Source organism: Bos mutus, chromosome 28 (assembly GCF_027580195.1).
Source record: "Bos mutus isolate GX-2022 chromosome 28, NWIPB_WYAK_1.1, whole genome shotgun sequence".
Classification (NCBI taxonomy): Eukaryota; Metazoa; Chordata; class Mammalia; order Artiodactyla; family Bovidae; genus Bos; species Bos mutus.
The window spans coordinates 38310698-38328363 of record NC_091644.1 but is presented as its reverse complement, the minus strand read 5'-3'; the positions used below and the strand labels follow the sequence as shown (position 1 = coordinate 38328363).

Here is a 17666-nt window from a genome sequence, read left to right as displayed (position 1 = left end):
GAGTGTACTGCCAGAGTACCGCCAGCTCTGAGTGGTGGGGGAGAGAAGGAGGGGATGAGGAGGATCATCAACAGCAGTCTGGCTTCAGACCCCAGCCCGCCACCCGTGTGAGGTGGTGAGTGGGCCTCAGCCTCCCTGCCTGGGCCGATAGTGATGGCTCTCTCACTGAGCTGTTCTGAATATTAAGCAATACATGGAAGCATCCAGAGTAGGGCCTGGCATATGGTAGTCGCTAGACTACACTAGACTAAGCCAGATCCTGTCACCTTGAACCAGAAGCTGGAGCCCAGCCTGGCTTTCTTCACTTGTGAGTTGTCTGACCTGGGTGGGTCAGGTCACCTCACTTCTCCACTCACATTCTCTGGTCTCTCATATGGAGAAGAAATGATGACCTCGTCAGCTGTTGTTAGAATCAGGGAGAGGATGGGATGAACGTGTTTTGTAAGCTAAGGTGCTTGTGTAGTTACCTGGGTGAAAGTTTAGGGAGGTGAGGACACCTCAGATGTCCTGTCTCTGTGGAGTCAGTGACCGTGAATTAACTTTAAATACTTCACATTTCTGTAAAGTGATGCTTTAATAGCCACCCAAGGGTCTATCAGGTACCCCTGAGCAAACTGTGACCTCATTGTGGTAGCCAGTTCTGTGTGTCAGCTTGCCTGGACCACAGTTTCCAGATATTCGGCCAGACATTATTCTGGATGTTTCAGGGAGGGTGTATATGGATGAGATGAACGTTTAAATCAATGGACTTTGAGTAAAGCAGATCGCCCTCTGTAATGTTGGCGGGCCTTTCCCAATCAGTCAAAGGCCTAAATAGAACAAAAGACTGATGGTCCCCAATGAAGAAATGAAGCTGCCAGCAGACTGCCTGCAGACCTGAACTGCAGCATTGGCTCTTCCCTGGGTCTCCAGCCTGCTGGCCTAGCGTGCAGAATTTGGACTTGTCAGGCTCCAAAGTTGCATGAACCAATACCTTAAAAATCAGTTGCTCTCTCTCCTCCTTTCTCTCTCTGTCCACACACACATACACACCCTCTACTGGTTCTCTTTCTCTGGAGCACACTGACTAATACACCCATCAATATTAGGACTCCTCAGGCAGCTTTAAACTATATACTTCCCAATCACTGTGAACATGAATTTCACAGGTTCCTACTTTTACACATAGCTGGCCAAATCTAAACTTGGCTGTCCCACCTCATCCATTCCTCCCCAGGAAAAACATAAAGACTCTTACCTACAGGTCCCCCTAGCTCCCTCGGCCTCTTGACTGATCCTGGTGCTTCCCCATATGGCCCTGCAAGGTGATTTGTGCTGTCCCCAAGGACTGTAGGATAATCAAACCTTTAAACTTTCTCAGTCTTGATGTGCATCTATTTTACTGATCCCTATCTAAGGTACTATGATAAAACAGACCGTGGCAGCAGCCCAGTGCTAAGAAAACCCTTCCCAGTCTCCAGAGCTGGGTGAGGGGGTTATTGCAGCTATTGCGTGTCATTCTGCTGGAGGCCATGGTACTATTCTATGTGAGATCTGGGGCTGATAGAAACCATAGCCAGCTTCTCAAGCAGCTCGAACCAAAAGAAAAATTCGTTGCATAAAGCAGAAATCATCATCATTGTTATAAACATACTGTGACCCTGTGAAGAGCCCAAGTGAGCAGTGTTCTCAGTGAGCAGATGTTCACCCAGACTAAGGCTTTTTATTGGTTCCTTCAGGGCCCAGAGAAGTGGCAGTCACTGTGGTAGGGTGTGTCCCAGAAGTATCTGTGTCTGAGACAGAGCTCATTCACCTCCCCTTGGGGGAGACGAGGCTGGCTACCTCTCAGAAAAGTATTAATTCACCTGGGTGACTCATAATATCACAGAATCACACAATTACAGAACCTTAACATTTCAGAGCCTGGAAAGGAGCTAACAGGTCCTCTGGTCCCACACCCCTCATTTTGAGAATCAAAAAATAATCCCAATTAAAACAAAGGCTGTCACTTACTGTGGTTCCTAGGATGGAGCCCTCAGTGAATGCTAAATTTGAGGACTGAATGGAAAACAACTTCGACCTATAGCCAGTGTTTGTGGGCTTTCTTACTGATGGAGGAATTGATGCAGGTCCCTCGTTCATCTGCCCATCTGTTTATCTGTCTATTGTCCCTCCATTCAACAATTCCTCTGCCTAGTAAGACCTTCAGGCAGCTACACAAAGAGCACAGATTTCGCTGCTCTCACTTCCTCCTCTTTCCTTGTTCTTTTCTCTCACCTAGGATGAAGATGAGCGTCATGCACATGTGTGGGGGTGGGAGAAAGACCAGTCACTACTGGTGTCGCTCTGGAGTTTTTGAAACTCTCCAAGTCCCTCACACGCCCATGGTCGATATCACCCAGCCAGGATTGCTTAACAGAACATACTATAGAGGGGAACTTAATGAAGGGGAACCAAGATGCTGAAGGGCTGAAAACAAGCCCTTCTCTTGTCTTCAGAATACTTTCCAATAGGGTGTCACTGAATGGAGCTCAGGACAAAGAAATGTAAATAAATCTCCACTGAAGCTGCTGTTTCCTCACTTCCCGTGGCCAGTTAGACTATCCACCCGGCTTCCGCTGGGAGTCCTGAGTTAAACCTCACAGCTGATTGTGGAAAGGGGCTGGGTGAATTCATGAACAATAGTGATGTTGGTTCTTACAGGAGCTAAGATAAGGGTAATTAAATCTTGTACTTCAGGCCATATAAATGGATCTCTGCAGGAGGGCGAGAATTAATTTAATTTCACGTGCACAGCCCTGCCCAACCCCTCCACTAGCTTTATGTCATAGACCCAGTGTATGGCAGAGAAGACAGAGTGAAAGCAGAAAGATTTGTTCCGAGCACCAGGTATTAACCACCACACAAATCAGGAGCTTGAACTTGATGGGGCCCAAGGCTGATCTCATGTGGCAAATCCACAGCTTCTTCCAGCTTCTCCCTGCATTTGGTTTATTACACACAATCTGTACTGGGGCTGTTTTCTCACTTAATGGCAATCCTGAATCACTATCTATTTCCCATCTTCGCCTGCAAAACAGCAACCCGGAGCTAGTGCTCCGCCATAAATACTGGGCCCCATAAAGCCACGGCTGTATAGATTTGCCTTTTTGTGCGTGTGCGTCTGATTCACTGGCACTCTGGCAGACTTCCAGGATCTAGGAGAGGAAAAAAAACCATCCTGAGCATCCCAACAGCCTCATTTTGCCCTGTGATACTGAACAACTCATTTCCACTTCACAGGCTCTGCTGAGCTGTGCCACAGAAAGACGAATCCCAGACGAGGAAAGGAAAGGCAGGGGGGAGGACGGTGGAGGAGACGGAGGGAGGAGGGGAGGGGAGCAGAAAAGGGCTGCATCTATTAAGCTGTTTTTCTTTTGGTGAAAAGAAGCATTTATCAGTGATTTCATATATCATGTGAGAGGTGGCTTCCTGCCAATTTCCAAGAAATCAAACAACCCACTGACATCAGATGCTAAATATAGCACAGCCTTTGCTTTAGGTGAATAAATAATGCCGCTGGAAAGGAATAGGTTCTCTTCAGTTACATGTTTATTATGATCAGGCTGTCAGGCTTGTGTAATCAAAAGAATAATGTCCAGTTCCAAGGAGGAATGGTGGGCAAAGGATCTTCAAACAATTTCGGGAGGTCAGTGATGGAGACCCACGCTCCTTCCCTTCCCTGATGGCCAGCTGAGCCTGGCTCTGGGAGGGAGGTGGGTGATGATGTTGTTGGGGGTTTTCAAAGCCCTGATTCATATGTGTGTGTGTGTGTGTTGTATTTGCACGTCTGCCCTCCTTTCCAAACTAATAAGGAAAGAAGGCTTGGAGACCCAAGGGAAATGCACAGAATGAAGACATTCAAGTGCACAGAGACGGTCATGAGATTTTCATGAGGCTGGGGTGGAGGTGGTGGGAACCGGAGAGACGGCTGGGTGAGGTTTATATTCAAGATGGCCAAGACAGCCTCTGTGTATTCTGCCAACCTCTAAGTAAGGATGCTTGTCCAACAGCCGCTGGAGCACCTAACCCCACTGTTCTCAGGCCTCGGCGCTTTTGATTCCACCCCCAAGGGCGTTTAGGTTTGGCATGTTGTGTCAAAGCCATGGGAAGAATTAAGATTTATAATAAGACCCAGAGATTTCTGCCTTGTCTTCCAGCATCACCCTTCTCCCTGCTTACCCCAGGCTCACATGGAGGAGGAGAGCCATCCCCAAGGGCTTGTAGGTACTTGGAGGAAGGGGCAGCTGTCAGAAGAAGAAAGGCAAGAAAATTAGTGCGGGAAGATAAGGAGACAGTGCGTCAAAATATCTCCTGGAAGGTGTTGGATCCCTACTAACATCTGCAAGATTTCTCTTCACAGTCAGGGATACAATAGAGGTGGTTACTATGGAAACGAGTGTAAAAGCAGCCCAGAGAAAGGAGAGAGCTGGATATAAAGAGGAAAGAGGAAAAGGCACATAACACTTTTAAATCATCAAAGGGGAATACTACAGCACTTTCCATCTCTGAGAGGAGAAAAATAGTCATTGAGCCCGGAGGCTGCTGAATGCCAGGAGCAGGGGAGGGGTCAGGGCTCACAGACTCTGTAATCCCTGTTCCCACCACCTGGGTATTGAACCTGCCTTCCTGCAACTAAGACCATCAACCAGAAAAGCCTCTGCAGGCTGCTCAGGGAGGCAAACTCCAAAGCGGACCGCGTGCTCTTTTTGGCTTGGTCATGACCTTCAGTAATGACCTTGGTGAGATCAGATCATTTTTCTGGGTCATGGTTTCATCATCTACCTTCCTCCCGAAGAGGAATGACGAAGCACTTTGCTCAGGGAAGAAAGGATAGAAACATTCCAGAATGTTGAGAGCTGTGGATTCAGGGAACAAGGCATGGGCTGCCCCAGCCAGTACTCTGAGCATATCCCAGAGGGCCAGGGAGGCAGGGGCCCAAGCTGTGTTCATCCCCAATCAGCCTCATTTTGTTTCAGTGTGAGTATTAATGGGGTAAAGCATTTTCTCTGGCCAAGGAGAATTTTAACAAGCCATCCGTCTTTTATCAGGACTTACAAATGCAGTGCTGAAGATTGGTGCTCTCCAGTAGAGATAAGACACAAGCCACATAATGTAACGTTACATTTTCTACTAGCCCCATGAAAAAAGCAAAAAGAAACAGATGACATAAATGTTCATCCAATTTATTTATCCTGAGTATATCCAAACTATGATCATTTCAATAAAATCAATCTAGAAATTATTAATGAGACATTTTGTATTCCTTTTTTCATATTAAGTCTTGGAAATCTGGTGTCTCAAGGGGCTTGAGATACAAGGGGCTGATGGCTACTGTATTATACAGAGAGGCTCTAGAATTTTCCATTAAAAATAGGAGGAAAACAAAGAAAGAACACAAAGAAGAATGTAAAATAGGTCTGTTTGACTCGCACTGATTCTAACCACTGGCCTTGTCTTACTGGGGGAGCAATAATTGCACACACACACACACAGAGACTAGAGAGTCAATCTCAGACACTTCTTTCTGTTGTTGAATAGTGGCCCTCCTGTGTTAAGATGAAGGAGAATTTCCATCTAACATCCTCAGCCTCTGTGCCCGTGAAATCAGACAAACCCAGTTCAAGACCTGTCTCTAGATTCCTTCCTGAGTGTCCCTTTCTGAGACAGTTTCTTCACCTTTCTGAGTTTGCCTCAGCTGTGAAATGGGAACGCTAGTACAGTAAGTCCCCTACACGTGAATGAGTTCCATTCCGAGTGCAAGCTTGCAAGTCCTGTGTGTTCGTAAGCCCAACCAAGTTAGCCTAGATACCCAATGCACGCACACAATCAGCTATATAGGACTGTAATAGATTTCTAATACCCTTCACAAATAATACATAAAAAACAAACAAACGAAAAATATAGAGAACATTTTAAATGTTACAGGATAGTATCTTGAAGAGCACAGTAGCACAGTACAAGACCTGGCATTCGGGGACTAGGGACTGGCATCGAGAGAACAGGCAAGAGAGCAACTGCCTGGACGAGGGAGCAGGGTGGGAGGTGGCACAGGTGAAAGACGGTCAGCAGTAGGAGGTGCAGGGCAAGCTGCAGTTTCACACCCATCCGACCTGAATGGAACACACGGTCGAATCTGTGAAATTTTGCAACTTGAAGATCAGTATGGAAGGGACTTACTGACTACAGTCACTAGGTCACACAATTGCTTTTAGGCTTAAATAAAGTAAAGCCAGCAGCAGGTTTAGCATAGAACAGACATCCATGGGGGTATCTCACTTCCTGTTCCTTGCCCAGCTCTGGTCTATTGGTCTGTCCTTGAGTATCTCATCTTCTCAAGGCCCGTGTGAATGAAGAAACTAGAATCGTGCCTTTCTTCATGTGGTGGGAAAACACTGGAGTAGAAGCAGGACTTTAACGGCAAGGATCTGCCTTCTTTCACTGATACAATTCAACCTAATAGCTGGGTGTTTTCCCAGCACAGAAAAGTACTTAGACTTAGTGAATGAGGAAGAGCCCTTCTTTTGATGGTCGTGGACAACATAGTGAGGTATTTAGAAAAGGTAATTTAAATGTGTCCTTTGTCACAATAGCCAAGACATGGAAGCGACCTAAATGTACATGGACGGATGAATGGATAAAGATGTGCTACATGTACACAATGGAATGTTATTCAGCTACAAAAAAGAATGAAATAATGCCCATTGCAGCAACATGGATGGACCTAGAGATTATCATGCTAAGTGAAGTAGACCAGACAGAGAAAGACAAGCATCACATGGCCACTTACATGTGGAATCTAAAATATGATACGCATGGACTCATCTACAAGACGGAAACAGGCTCATGCAGTTCAGTTCAGTCGCTCAGTTGTGTCCGACTCTTTGCGACCCTATGAACCGCAGCACGCCAGGCCTTCCTGTCCATCACCAACTCCTGGAGTTCACCCAGACTCGTGTCTATTGAGTCAGTGATGCCATCCAACCATCTCATCCTCTGTCGTCCCTTCTGCCCTCAATCTTTCCCAGCATCAGAGTCTTTTCAAATGAGTCAAAGTATTGGAGTTTCAGCTTCAACATCAGTCCTTCCAATGAAAACCCAGGACTGATCTCCTTTAGGATGGACTGGTTGGATCTCCTTGCAGTCCAAGGGACTCTCAAGAGTCTTCTCCAACACCACAGTTCAAAAGCATCAATTTTTCAGCACTCAGCTTTATTTATAGTCCAGCTCTCACATCCGTGCATGACCACTGGAAAAACCATAGCTTTGACTAGACAGACCTTTGTTGACAAAGTAATGTCATTGCTTTTTAATATGCTGTCAAGGTTGGTCATAACTTTCCTTCCAAGGAGTAAGCGTCTTTTAATTTCATGGCTGCAGTCACCATCTGCAGTGACTTTGGAGCCCAAAAAATAAAGTCTGACACTGTTTCCAGTGTTTCCAGTGGCTGACCAGTTTCCACTGTTTCCCCGCCATGAAGTGATGGGACCGGATGCCATGATCTCAGTTTTCTGAATATTGAGGTTTAAGCCAACTTTTTCACTCTCCTCTTTCACTTTCACCAAGAGGCTCTTTAGTTTTTCTTCACTTTCTGCCATAAGGATGGTGTCATCTGCATATCTGTGGTTATTGATATTTCTCCCGGAAATCTTGATTCCAGCTTGTGCTTCTTCCAGCCCAGCGTTTCTCATGATGTACTCTGCGTATAAGCAGGGTGACAATATGCAGCCTTGACGTATTCCTTTTCCTATTTGGAACAAGTCTGTTGTTCCATGTCCAGTTCTAACTGTTGCTTCCTGACCTGCATACAAATTTCTCAAGAGGCAGGTCAGGTGGTCTGGTATTCTTATCTCTTTCAGAATTTTCCACAGTTTATTGTGATCCACACAGTCAAAGGCTTTGACACAGTCAATAAAGCAGAAATAGATGTTTTTCTGGAACTCTCTTGCTTTTTCGATGGTCCATAGAAAAAAAAGCTTATGATTACCAAAGGGGAAAGCAAGGTGGGGATAAATTAGGAGTTTGAGACGGACAGGTACTCATGACTATGTATAAAATAAACAATAGATGTTGCATAGCACAGGGAATGACAGTTTCTTATAATAATCTATCATGGAAAAGAATCTGACAAAAAACAGATTCTGGGCCCTCTCTTCATGGGCAGAACCCCTTGGAAGTGAGCAGCACCCCTGGCACCACTGTTAAACCAGCAATCCCCAGGCTGTCTGACTCCCTACCTCCCTGCAGAGGCTAGAAAAGGGGCTCCATTCTAGGACACGTGTTACAGCAGGAGGCAGGGAGATTCGCCCCATTACTATTCTGGTCATTGTTTCTTCTGCGAAAGTGGCAAATTGACCATCTATCCTGACCTCTCATCTAAAAAAAAGTCAGGACATCCTGGGGAAGGAAGTTAAGACCAGAGTGGCCGAGGGGGTAAGGATGGGCCTGTTCGTCTGGCATCCACAAGCTGAAACACCAGCCGGCTGCCCCCCAGCCCCACCTCCTGCCCCATCCGTATGCAAGTCAGGCACTTCCAGCCAAGTAGGAAAGGAAAACCCAGAAGAGTGAGTTTCTGGTGACTGGGAAATGTGGAGAGCCCTGATAGGCATGAATAACGATGAGCCAGGCCTGGCAGTCAGGAGGGAGGGGGCCGTGTCCATATTTCCATAGGCCTCTCCCAGGGGCTGGAGGCTCAGGCCTCCCCAAAGCTCCGGAGGTTAGGTAATTGAGCTCCTAAATGGATCAGAGATGGAGCTCCAGACCCCTCATTTATGTCCGAAGACGGAAACAGTGGATTCTCCTGGGGACTTCTGGTTTCTTCTCTGTTCCTATTCTTCCCAGTCACTGTCAGAGAAGGAATAGGCCTTTCCAAACAGATATCTGTCTTCTAGTGGATCTGCCTTTCTGGACCCCCGGGGAGATGGGGTAAGAGAATAAGGCTAGAAGATGCCCCATGGGGACCCACCATCCAGGGCTGCCTGGGACCATCTTGGGTTTTAGCTTTGAATGTCCGTCCACCCCAGAAAGCTTTCATCCTGTCCTAACTGGGACAGTTGGTCACTTGCCCCCCCATCCAGCTTCCTTCTCAGCCCTGGAGTCCAGGTAGAGAGATTCTCTAGGCAGTGACTCCATCAGGAGACGTGCACAAGAGGGTGCCTTCCTCTCTCCCCACAGAGAGCTCTTTATCTTCTGGCAGCAAAGGAAAAACTGGGTGTGGGCCTCTACCCTGTTGCCTCAGCTGCGGGACCGGGAGTAGGAGCTGGTCAGGAGATACAGACGCTAGGGGGAGAAAGCAACATTTGTCCTACTGCACAGAGATGTTTGAAGCCCAGGCGGGCACTTGGTACCCTGACCCGCTGGCAACCGCAGAGCATCTTTGCTCCTCCTGCTGGGCTATGGGTCAGGTAGTGAAGGGGCAGTGGGAGAGAAGTGGGGTGTCATGTCCTGATCCCTGTGTATATACACAGGGGTGTGCTGCTCAGTGTTTAACAGTGGGCTCTCTGGGGCCGGGGGTGGGGGTGGCAGGCAGAGCCCTGATTTGTTTCATTTGTGTGTTTGGTATGGACGGTTCGTAGCTGATTTCCAGCTACCGATGTGAATGGGAACAGACGCACACTCCTGGCTCTGCTGAGCCATGGACACCGTGTCCCCGAGTCTCTGTGCTGTGTGCACCTCTCTGGCTGTGTCCACTGAGTGATCTAGTCAAGCCTTGCTCAGGGCGCTTGAGACGGAGGAGGTTCTCACTGTGGGCGAAGGTGAGGCTGAGAGTTTTTTGCTTTTTTTTTTCTTTTTTTAATGCTTTTATTTATGTATGTGTTTATTTTTATTAAAAAGTTTTTTATTGGCATATAGTTGATTTACAGTGTTGCATTAGTTTCAAGTATATAGCAAAGTGAGTCAGTTTTACATTTATCTATATCCACTCTTTAGATTCTCTTCCTCTATAGGTTATTACAGGGTATTGAGTAGAGTTCCCTGTGCTAAACAGTAGGCCCTTGTAAGTTACCTATTTTATATGTAGTAATGGCACCCCACTCCAGTACTCTTGCCTGGAAAATCCCATGGACGGAGGAGCCTGGTAGGCTGCAGTCCATGGGGTCTCGAAGAGTTGGACACGACTGAGCGACTTCACTTTCACTTTTCACTTTCATGCATTGGAGAAGGAAATGGCAACCCACTCCAGTGTTCTTGCCTGGAGAGTCCCAGGGACGGGGGAGCCTGGTGGGCTGCCGTCTGTGGGGTCGCACAGACTCGGACACGACTGAGGTGACTTAGCAGCAGCAGCAGCAGTGTGTATATGTCAGTCTCCCAATTTATCCCTCCCCCATCCTCCCCCCATGGTAAGCATAAGTTTGTTCTCTACACCTGTGATTCTACTTCTATTTTGTAAATAAGTTCACGTGTACCCTTTTTGTTTAGATTCCATGTATAAGCAATACTACAAGATATTTGGAGCCCAAGAGTTTTGAGTGATATTCACCAATACCCGGAAACCAACTAACTTGCTGTGACCTTAAACCTGTGAAATAGGATTTATCTAGAGGCGGGAATTATAAGTGAAGGGATCAACTCTCAGGAAATGAATGATCTCATTATGAATGGTATCAGACCTATCCTATAGCAAGCTAAGGCAGAATCAGATCTACCTTATCTTATACAAACAGTGGGAAATGGGGGGCATTGTGAGATACTCACTTAAAAAAAACTGTGAAAGGAAAGCAATGATTTTTTTTGCCACCATTAGTATAACTTAGAATCAATTATTAAACCCCTTTTGGATAAGGCATAACATGTAGTAAATTTCAAAGAAGGTCGTTCATTTCATTTAATGATAAATAAAATGATGTTTGACCAATTTGATGAAGATAGTAAGTCAAACTTCAGTGCTCTGGCATTTGACATTGCACTAAATGACAAATCTTATTAAGGAGTTTTTACATTTAAAATATGCGCAATGCAAACAAAATTTAGTAGTGAAAGTAAAATTAAATATTTAATGACATAATTAAGTCTTATTAATGGCATGTTCTTTATTTTGCAGATTATATATTCACCACGATGATCATCTCTTTCATCTTTATTACTTAAGCAATGTGTTTTTCATAATTATTTGTTAGGTATTTTCATTAACATTTGATGAATATTAATAGTTAAAATAAAAAACAGTTTTTATTTCTGCTGTAATGACTTTACAGCAATAATAATATATAACTGTTTATAATGTATTCTACTTGTTAATATTTAGATCCCTGATTTTGTTGCCACAGAGTGGAAATATGGATCTTTATGGGTGATAAATGACAATCGTCACCCTCTTTCATTATTCTTTATTTATTTAATCTACTATTCTTAATGTAGCTTCACTGTGGGAGAAATATGAATTGCAGACTCACAGCTAAAACTAGTAAGTCGTGCTTTAGGTTTAATCCTATTCTTGTGTTAATAATGGCTTGCCTGTCTGTTGAGACGTCCTCATTCATGTCCCATTTTTAGTTCATTTACCTCCCTGTTTTGGTCCATCAGAGCTCATATGGCTCTGGGACATTATCTCTCCATGACGTTTAAGACTTAATATCTGATGGCCTCTGAGATATTTTTCTTCTGGGACAAAGGATAAGAATTTTCCATCCTGGACAATATGAAGCAAATGCCTGTGGATCTCCTGCTGCTGCTGCTGCTAAGTCGCTTCAGTCCTGTCCAACCCTGTGTGACCCCATAGACGGCAGCCCACCAGGCTCCCCCGTCCCTGGGATTCTCAAGGCAAGAACACTGGAGTGGGTTCAATTTCCTTCTCCGATGCATGAAAGTGAAAAGTGAAAGTGAAATCGTTCAGTCGTGTCTGACTCTTCACGACCCCATGGACTGCAGCCTACCAGGCTCCTCCATCCATGGGATTTTCCAGGCAAGAGTGCTGGAGTGGGTTGCCATTGCCTTCTCTGGTGGATCTCCTAATTTTCTCCATTTAGACAGTGATCTTGGAGAGCCAACAGGAATGGGTCCAATCAACATGAGGGCACGAAAGGCATATGGTAACCGTCCCTTAGTGCATCCAGTATGCTGGCCACATTGCCATCAGCAGCATGGAAAGCTTGCCACCTCCGGGGCAGCTCAGGAGCTGCATCTTCTCCATCCCCCACCTCTGGCTCCCACTCCTCAGGCTGCTGCTTCTGAAACCTTCAGTGCATTTTCACTGAGGATGACCGGCGGAAAGACTGAGGACGACGGTGGTGCACCCCAGTCTCATGGTCAGGCAGGATCGCAGTCACATTTCTGCACAGTTCTGATCCAGACTCCTGCTCAGCATTCTGTGACAGGCAAGAGCAGGCATTAGAGTGCAGACAGAGTTGTGCTAATCAGAACAGTTTGCCCTTTGGCTTTCCTCTGAAAGCTTTTTCTCTTCTGCAGAAGGCATCTGCATTTTTAAAGCCACAGCTTGTTGGAAAGAGCTCTGAACCACAAAAATGTACAGGAAGAAGGAGAGTTTCTAGCCATGAACAATCTATAGGTAATTTACAAGAACCCATATGCATTTCAATAGAAACTACAATTTACTGAGAATTTGAAAAGACCCTGATGCTGGGAAAGATTGAGGGCAGGAGGAGAAGGAGACGACAGAGGATGAGATGGTTGGATGGCATCACCGAGTCAATGGACATGAGTTTGAGTAAACTCCTGGAGTTGGTGGACAGGGAGGCCTGGTGTGCTGCGGTTCATGGGGTAGCAAAGAGTCGGACACGACTGAGCGACTGAACTGAACTACCTTCTGGAAGGCTATTTCTCGTGAAAACTGTGAAGAGGGAGTGATCACTCCATTTTATGGACACCTGGAAACTTGGTGTGTTTGTTGGATGCTCAAAGGATTCACAGGTGCTGATGGGCACAGCTGGGATTCAAAACCAGGTCTTTCTGGCTCAAAATCCTGGGTACTTCTTACCATGATGTGATCTTACCTCCCTCATCAGCTATTCCTCTAGGCAGTCATATAAGACACAAGCCCCTGATAAATCTCATTGTTAAGAAAACCCAAATATACATATAACTGCCTCATTTTGCTGTACACTGGAAACTAACGCAACCTTGTAAGTCAGCTATACTCCAATATAAAATAAAAATTAAAAACAAAAGCCAAACACACACAGGCGTAGCAAAAGGGTGAGGTCTCCCTTTTTCATGAAGCCAGTGCAGGAGCCAGGTATTCTTGAAGACACCACTGGAAGTGGCCCCGGCCCCACAGCCCTTAGAGACATACCAACCATCCGGCCCTGGAGGGGAAACACCGTGCTCTGCTCTCAGATTTTTATGTGGGGGAATTAGTCAGCAGGACCAGCCTTAGGTGTCTGTGGGTTCTCCAACCCCCTAGAAACAGCTGTCCTAAAATCTCTAAAACTCAAAATTTGGGACTTCCCTGGTAGTCTAGTAGTTAAGATTGCTCTTTCAATGCAGAGGGCACAGTTTCGATCCCTGGTTGGAAAACTAAGATCCCACATCCCCAAGGGCAAAAAATAACAAGATAAAATAAAATAGCTAAGCAACAAGTCGGAGAAGGCAATGGCACCCCACTCCAGTATTCTTGCCTGGAGAATCCCAGGGATGGGGGAGCCTGATGGGCTGCCGTCTATGGGGTCGCACAGGGTCGGACACGACTGAAGCGACTTAGCACCTGTTGCTTGCTACTGCTAAGTCGATTCAGTCGTGTCCGACTCTTTGTGACCCTATGGGCTGTAGCCCACCAGGCTCCTCTGTCCATGTGATTCTCCAGGCAAGAATACTGGAGTGCGTTGCCATTTCCTCCTCCAGAGAATCTTCCCAACCTAGGGATCGAATCCACATCTCTTACGTCTACCTACAATGGAAGGGGGGTTCTTTACCACTAGCGCCACCTGGGAAGCCCCAGCAACAGGTGTTTACAGTAAAAAATAAAATAAAATTCAAATTTGTATAATATGTGCTCACACCATTCATGCGGAACAGTTCTGGCTATTTCCAACAATGACATCTGCTCCCTCCTCACTAAGAGCCCAGCTGTGAGTGGATGGAGTTGCCAAAAGCAAGCAGAGACTGTGACAGAGGGGCTCAATCCACACCACACTTTCGGAAAGCCTACCGGCCCAAGGGGCAGTGCCAAGAACACATTTCCACATGATCCACGGCCTTAGTTTCCCCCTTCTGGCTTCGGGCGCATCCATCAAGAACAAAGCCCACGGGGCCTCCGCAAGGACAAATATGGGATTCCTGCTCCCTGGGGTGAGCCGGGCAGCTCAGCCGGACCGCACACGCTGACGTCAGGCCGGCCCCTCGCTCTCCTCTGTCATGTCTCTCCTTGGGAGCCCGCAGTGTGACCATGTTGTTTATTACCTCTCGAGCCCCAGCGCCATATTTGGCGCTGCACTTAAGATTGATGGATTCTTCCTGTCACCGGCCTCACTGGGCGGCAGCTCTCCAGGCCTCCTCCCCCCGGCCCGCCCCGCCTCTCTCCACCTTCCAACCACCCCAGCGGCTCCAAGCAGGCCTCGCCACTGGCGGCCGCAGACCCTTTTGAAGAAGCCGTTTCCGAGAGAGAGGAGAAAGCCGATGACAGATGCCCAGTTGGCCTCCGTGATGCAGAATGGGCCGGCCCCGTGAATCATCTGCATTGGAAGCTGCTGACAGCAGCGGAGCCTTTCTGGAGTCATCTCCTTCCCCAACTGCCCTCCGCTCTCTCCTCTTCAGAGGGAGTGGGGCTTCCAGACAGAAAGGCCTATTCGATGGGTGGGGAAAAGCTGAGATGCTGCCTTCAGCTATCCTGCCTGATGGAGAAAAGTCCAGTTTAGAGAGTGGAAACCATTTTCATTGTGTACTAAAGCTTCATGGTGACTTGATTTTTGCATTGGTCCTACAGAATTGTTGTGGCGGCGAATAAGGAAGCAAACTTCGGGAAGTTGAAAGACAGTGAGGTCAAGTGTTGATGTCTGACTCAAGAGGGCTGATATGCCCGTCCTTGCTCTGTCACTGAGCGTCAATGTGACCTTAGTCATTGAGTCCTCACACTTAACTAACACCTCTCATCTGAAGGCCAAGCTCACTGAGCCCAACCCAATGAACACCAGTTTCACTAACTGAAGATAAAGAGAGGTTTCGGGAGCTACATCTGGAGGTTTTAGAGCCTGAAGTTGCAGATGAAGGGGTGAAATGTGGTGAGTACCTGTGACATGCCAGGCTCTGTGCTGTCTAGGCCTTCCCCAGGTCTAGAAGCTCATGGGTCAACACAGTGGTTCTGTGGTTTGTCCAACACCAATCAACCAGTTCTTCAAGTCTCTGATACCAACAGGGTGTCCTACAGTTCAATCCAGTTCTGATACTAACTGCCTGGAGTTAGCGCAGGACCCCCACACACACCTCCACCCCAGGTCAAGGGCTCAGTGCCATGAGACTGCTGCCACTTCAGGCAACAGCTGCAAATGGGGTCCCCAGCCCACTTGCTCTTCTGGGTAACTGGCTATAAATTCAGTGGTTCCCATGACCTGCCTTCAGGTTCTATAATATACTACAAGGACTCACTGAAGTCAAGACTTATGATTACTGTTTATTGTAAAGGAGAGAAATGAACAGTCAAATGAAGAAGTATTTACACTGGACAAAGTCTGGAAGGGTCCCCAGCACAGGAGCCTCTGTGTTGGGTTGAGATGCACCACTCTCCCAGCACGTGAATGTGGTTTCCAGATCAGAAGCTCCTGGATTTTAGGGATTTTTGTGGAGGTTTCATTAAGTAGGCATGATTGATGAAATCATTGGCCATTGGAGACTGAACTCAATCCCCAACCCCTCTCACCTCCATGGAGGTGATGCTGAGGTGGGGTGGGGCTGAAATTTCCAACCCTCTCACTACATGTTTGGTTTCCCTGGGAACCCCCATGAGCCATCTCATCAGCATAAACTCAGGTGTGGTCAAAGTGTTATGAATAACACTCCTATCACGAGGAAATTCCAAAGGTTTTAAGAACTCTGTGCCAGGAAATGAGGACAAAGGCCAAATATATCTATGTGTTTTTTTAATCATACCACAGGTAGACAAGAAATCAACCCTAAATTCATTGGAAGGACTATTGCTAAAGCTGAAGCCCCAATACTTTGGCCACCTGATTCAAAGAACTGACTCACTGGCAAAGACCCTGATGCTGGGAAAGCTTGAAGGCGGGAGGAGAAGGGGATGGCAGAGGATGAGATAGTTGGATGGCATCACCGACTCAATGAACTTGAGTTTGAGCAAGCTCCGGAAGATGGTGAAGTACAAGGAAGCCTGGTGTGCTGCAGTCTGTGGGGTTGCAAAGAGTCAGACACGACTGAGCGACTGAAAAACAACAGGTAGAAATGTGAATGCACGTGGTGGTTGCTCTGAAGGGCTAAGGAAAGATGATCCTGAGCATCCCTCCTGCTGACCAGGGAGGCCATATAAAGGAAGTGATCCAAGAGGGAACTATATATGCAAAGGTTCACTATGGCCGCAGTGCAATGTACATTTGAATCCTAATATCTGCATGACCTTGAACAGGTGACCTGCACCTGTGAGCCTCCATCATCCCATCCATAAATGAGGCCAATAATGGCAATATTCAGGGTTGATACGGGACATAATGAGACTCTGTAAGGACAACATTCACACCGTGCCTCACACATATGAATCATTTGGCGAATTTAAGCTGTTGATACTGGGTGATGATGTTGATGATAAAGGAAAATTTCAGAGGAATAGTGAGAAATTGTATGTGGCTGAAGCACTTGACAGAGAAGTGGCCCCAGTTACCTTGTGATTCACGAGACCTCTGCTTACTCAGGCAACCACAGGCAGGCCACCGGATAACTGGATCATAGACAATTACTAAGTGGTCCGTCGGGGGACCTTGCCTCTTTCTGCAGTGGCCACTGCAGGGCTCCCCTTTCTGTAACAGCCTCCTCAAGACCTCGAAATTTTGCCTAGTTTAGCTGGCAATGGACCCAAATTTGATGATGCTCCTAATTAGAAAGAGCTACTGTTTAAAACAACAGCCATAAAAGAAACCAAAAATATTTTTTTAAACAAAGCAAAAACAGTCTGTATCTAATCAAAACAGGAGAGAGAGGGCCAAGTTTTTGTGAGGCAGTCTTCCTGCTTGGAGTAGATACGCCTGAAATAGGACCATGGGAGCCTAGGGCTTGGGGTGTCCCAGACTCCATGAGTGAGGGTAATGGGGAGACCCTGAGAGTGGAGATGGTCTGCTTGTTGAGGGGGGCTTGTTGATCTGGGTGGGCCCTGGGCTGGTCTTGGGAATGTGGCCAGCTGAGCCAAAGGTGTGCCCAGCATGGAGGATACAGGTGCCCCCTGGGCTGTACCTGCAGCTCCTCCATCTTGCAGAGAAGACAGGAGTGAACAGCAGTAGAAGATTTCAGGCTGGTTGCCTTCCTCTGGGGCTTCCCAGGTAGCCCTAGTGGTAAAGAACCCACCTGCCAATGCAGTTTGATCCCTGGGTTGGGAAGATCCCCTGGAGAAAGAAATGACAACCCACTCCAGTACTCTTGCCTGGAGAATCCCATGGACAGAGTAGCCTGGCAGGCTACAGTCCATATGGTCCCAAAGAGTCGGACACAACTGAAGCGATTTAGCACAGCACAGCCCTTCTTCTGTACACCTACCA

At 46.9% G+C, this 17666-nt stretch overlaps 1 long non-coding RNA gene across 1 annotated transcript in view; it reads right to left on the bottom strand.

Moving 5' to 3' along the window:
• Nucleotides 1-10358: 10358 nt before the first annotated feature.
• LOC138986123 (uncharacterized) overlaps nucleotides 10359-17666 on the bottom strand; it is a 48717-nt gene continuing 41409 nt past the window's right edge. The window contains exon 4 of the long non-coding RNA XR_011463019.1: nucleotides 10359-12323. This is a non-coding gene — a long non-coding RNA (uncharacterized lncRNA). The remainder of the gene's footprint in view (nucleotides 12324-17666) is intronic.